This window comes from Eleutherodactylus coqui, chromosome 6 (genome assembly GCF_035609145.1).
Source record: "Eleutherodactylus coqui strain aEleCoq1 chromosome 6, aEleCoq1.hap1, whole genome shotgun sequence".
Classification (NCBI taxonomy): domain Eukaryota; kingdom Metazoa; phylum Chordata; class Amphibia; order Anura; family Eleutherodactylidae; genus Eleutherodactylus; species Eleutherodactylus coqui.
Genome location: NC_089842.1, coordinates 235,909,879 through 235,914,965, shown reverse-complemented (window position 1 = coordinate 235,914,965; position 5,087 = coordinate 235,909,879).

The following is a 5,087-nucleotide window of genomic DNA, read 5'->3' as shown; positions in this document are numbered from 1 at the left end:
GTTAACCTATTTAATAGCCTGTTCTCGGCTCCATGGACGTGTCCCTCTGGGTGGGAGACGGTAGAGCCACCGTGGCAAGGCCTACATCTATACCCCGCTGTCTCCTAGGCTGGGCCCGCTCCTCGGACAGTGCATAGGCACTTTTGGCACTGGACAAAGATGGGCATGGGCACTCTGAGCAGTCTGTGACTACACCACCCTGTATACAGCAAGCCGTGATGTTCTGTGTGATCGGACGCCGTTTTATCATCACCAGCAGGGACTTTATCAGTAATTAGTTCTACAGTCACTCTTCTGTGAGATCGGACCAGATGGACAACCTTCACCCCTCACACACATCAATGAGTTTTGGATGCCTGTCACTGGTCATCTCTCCTTGCACCACTTTTGGTAGGTACTAACCACCACATACTGGGAATACCCTGCAAGACCAACGGTTCCAGAGATGCCGTGACCCCGTTGTTTACACATTACAATCCGTCCCACTTCACAGTCCCTCAGATCCTTACGCCTCTGCGTCTTTACTGCCTCCAACATCAACTTCATGAACTGACTGGTCACTTGCTGCCTGATATCACCTCCACCCCTCCGACAGACGTCATTGTCACTGGATTATCAGAGGTTTTAATGTTATGACTAACCAGGGTATTAGTACTGTGTGTGTATATATATATATGTGTGTGCACATTATACTGTGCATGTATACAGGCCGGCTTATATGGCATTTGTTCAATATGACTCCAATATGGAGTCACATTTCATATTAAATATGGGATTTCCTTGATATTATGGATGTGTTTGGTACCTGCAGTCCATATAGAGTCTGATTTGCTGCAGTGTACTTCCTTCATATAACAACCTGCACCTTGAGAACCACATCCATCCCATACCTAAACTCGTCCTGTACCTACACCTCAAGACCTTCCCTCATCCCTAATCATCTGTTACTATACCTCAAGATCTACACACGTCCCCAGCCTGTGTCTCAAGACCTTCACCCATCCCCAACCATCTGTTACTGCACCTTAAGGTCTATACACTTCCCCAGCCTGTGTCTCAAGACCTTCACCCATCCCCAACCATCCATTACTGCACCCTAAGGTTTACATGCTTCCTCAGCCTATACCTCAAGATCTGACTCTTCTCCAACCTTCTCCCCAAAACCCCCCTCCATCCCCAACCTGCACCTTCAGACCCACATCCATCCCTTACCTAAACCCGTCCTATACTTACACCTCAAGACCTTCACCCATCCCCAACCATCCATTCCCGCAACTCATGGTCTACACGTGTCCCCCATGTGTGCCTCAAGTCTTGCACTCTTCTCCAACCTGCACCACCAAGAACCACACCCATCTGATATCTGCACCTCAAACCCAGCACTCATTCTGCATCTCACACCTCCGTGCATCCTATGCCTGCACCCTTCCTCAACCATTATTCAATACTTCCCATTTATCCTATACCTGTGGCTCAAGGCCAGAGCCCATCCCACACCAGCACCCCAGAATCTGCATCCGCCTGTGCCGACAGCTCAAGGCCTGCACTATATGTTGTGTCTACACCAGTAGTGTTACACAATGGTATTGCAGAGTAATAATCCACTGCAGTATTACACACATTGGCTCTTTGCCTTCAGCAGGTCAGCTGAGGTGAAGATAGATAGATATCCATTGATAGTTGGAGGTTTCATGATCTCCAGTATACGAATCCATGAGAATCAGCCTAGATTTTATGACTTTATAGGGGCACCCTGGCTGTCACTGTTATGAAGTACCCTGACTGCTATTGATATGGGGGCAATCTGGCTGCTACTCATATGGGGGCACCCTGTCACTGACCTGCTGGCATCCTGGCTGTCACCAGTATGGGGGCACCCTGGCTGTCACTGGCCTGCTGGGACCCTGACTGTCACTACTATGAGGCACTGTCACTGACTTGAGGTCACCCTGGCTGTTACCAGTATGGGGGCACCTTGACTAGCAATGCTATGAGGCACCCTGTCTGTCACTGGTATGATGGCCACCTGGCTGTCACTGTCATGAAGTACCCTGGCGGTTATAGATATGGCGTCACCTCAGCTGTCACTGGAATGGGGACACCCTGGCTGCTAGTAAAGGACACTAGCTGTCACCAGTATGAGGCACCCTAATTTTCCCTGGTATGGGGGCACTCTGGCTGTCACTGGTATAGGGAAACCTGCTGCCCATACCTCCAGTGATGTCATCCTGGGAAGCAGCGACCCGTCCACTTGTGTGATTACGTCAACGAGGACAAGACGGGTTACTGCCCCTCTCACATCATGACCCTAACCTGTCATCTGCAGCCCTGCACTCTCGGTGGTCACCACATATCACAGCACCCTCGTCTCCTGAAATACTCTGTGCCCCTGTGACATCTTGGAACTTCCAGTATCAGTCTCTAACCTCTCAAACGAAGTATCTGGTCCTCCGCCTTCTCCATCTATAGTAGAGGCAAAAAACCCCACCCTTCCCCCGGGGTTCTTCACCTACAGATTATACAAGGTGCCTAGAGGAGATGCCATGTGCAGGAAGTAAGACCTTGGTATTTAATGTAACTACAGTAAAATGTAACTACAGTTTTGGGATAAACACCATTATACTTGGTGAAGAATACACATAAAATACACGTGGGACAGTATGTGGCGGTTTAAAGGGAAAGCGCTCATTAAAATGAAGATGCACCTGTATTAAAGGGGACCTGTCACCTGCCTAAAGCAGCATAAACTAAGTTATGATGCCATTAGAGGAGGTGGCAGAGAGCGCTTTCTGATTTCCGCATCTGATGTCCGCTTGCCAGCCAATGATCTATTTTCAGAGTCCCATGCACACACTCCCCCATAGACTTGTATAGTGGGGCACCCATGGGACTCTGGAAAGAGTAAGATTTTCGGCTGGCACATGAACTTCAAGTGCAGGAACCATGAAGTGAGGAAGGGGAGTTATCAAAAGTACAGATAGTCCCCGACTTGCGAACATTCGAGTTACGAATTTCGCTAGATACGAACTATCTGTCCTGCACAGTATGATGTCATGCTATGGCATTACATCATGCTGTGCAGGGAGCGGAGAGGCTTCTATCAAGCCTGATAGAAGCCTGTCCGGTCACATCGCGGTTGCTGGGCAGCCGGGGGCCTTCTGAAAGGCCCTAGGGCTGTCTATGCAGAGCGCCTATCAAGCCGTGCGCTCGATAGGCACTCTGCATAGGCAGCCCTGGGGCCTTTCCGGAGGTCCCCGGCTGCCTAGCAACCACACAGCGTCCCGCGATCTTATCGTGGGACGCTGCACGGGCCCCCTGAACGTCGGGTGCAGGCTGTTTCTTACAGCGGGCACCCGGCGGCAGCAGGTCCGACGAGCCACGCCGCTCGTCAGAACTGTTAACACTTTAAATACCGCTGTCAGAGTGGTATTTAAAGTGTTAACAGTTCTGACAAGCAGCGCGGCTCGTCGGAACTGCTGCCGCCGGGTGCCCGCTGTAAGAACAGCCGGCACCCGACGTTGTATGGAGCGGGATCCACCCGCGATCCCCTCCATACTACCATTTGTTCGACTTGCGAACAAAACGGACTTGCGAACGGGCTCCCGGAACGGAACCTGTTCGCAAGTCGGGGAGCATCTGTACAATCACCTGCCCTAACAGTGTTATAGATTAGTTTATGGTACTTCAGGCAGGTGACAGGTTCCCTTTAAGAGAGCTGCAACGAGCATTCACTTTGCAGACCCATTGACTTCCGTGGATGCACCAGTGATATACGTCTTCTGTTAGATTTGTCTCCACTGAAGTGAATGGAAAGAGAAAGCAACAAAAATATATGATGGGTATTGCCCATCCGTTTTATGTCTCCCTCTGGTGGTATCTTTCATGCATTACATACAATGGTATTATAGGATATAGGAATTTTTGCAACCATTTTTGTACATAGATGTGCCAAAAGTCATCAAGGACGCACCATTCGAAGGAAAACTCCAGAAAGCTCCTCCAACCGGTTTCGGACAACTTGGGCCCGATGGCACAGTGCATTATCCAGCTGGAATATACATGGAAGTGCATGAAGGGCTGCAAATGGTCACCAACCAGTGAAACGTAGCGGGAACCGGGCAACGAGGTGTTTAGGTAGCCTGCAGCACACATGAACCCTACCGTTAGCCCCAAACAATTGGCACCATGACTCATTGGACCACGTTACAAGTCTTCTAGGGTCCAGCTATCAACCTCATGAACCCAGGTGAGGTGTTGTGTCTGGTGTCATGGTGGTAACAGAGGCCTCTGCTGGGTCTTCCGCCCCCATAACCTATGGAAGCTATAGAACGCTGCTTTGACTTGCAGGATATACATATGGGTTCTCCTGCACTGACCTGTGGGATATACGTGTGGGGTCTCCTGCACTGACCTGTGGGATATACGTGTGGGGCTCCTGCACTGACCTGCGGGATATACGTATGAGGTCTCCTGCGCTGACCTGCGGGATATACGTGTGGGGCTCAAGCACTGACCTGAGGGATATACGTGTGGGGTCTCCTGCACTGACCTGCAGGATACATGTGTGGGGTCTCCTGCACTGACCTGCGGGATATACGTGTGAGGCTCCTGCACTGACCTGCGGGATATACGTGTGGGGCTCCTGCACTGACCTGCAGGATACATGTGTGGGGTCTCCTGCACTGGCCTGCGGGATATACGTATGGGGTCTCCTGCACTGGTCTGCGAGATATACGTATGAGGTCTCCTGCGCTGACCTGCGGGATATACGTGTGGGGTCTCCTGTGCCGACCTGCGGGATATACGTGTGGGGCTCAAGCACTGACCTGCGGGATATACGTGTGGGGCTCCTGCACTGACCTGCGGGATATACGTATGAGGTCTCCTGCGCTGACCTGCGGGATATACGTGTGGGGCTCAAGCACTGACCTGCGGGATATACGTGTGGGGCTCCTGCACTGACCTGCAGGATACATGTGTGGGGTCTCCTGCACTGGCCTGCGGGATATACGTATGGGGTCTCCTGCACTGGCCTGCGAGATATACGTATGAGGTCTCCTGCGCTGACCTGCGGGATATACGTGTGG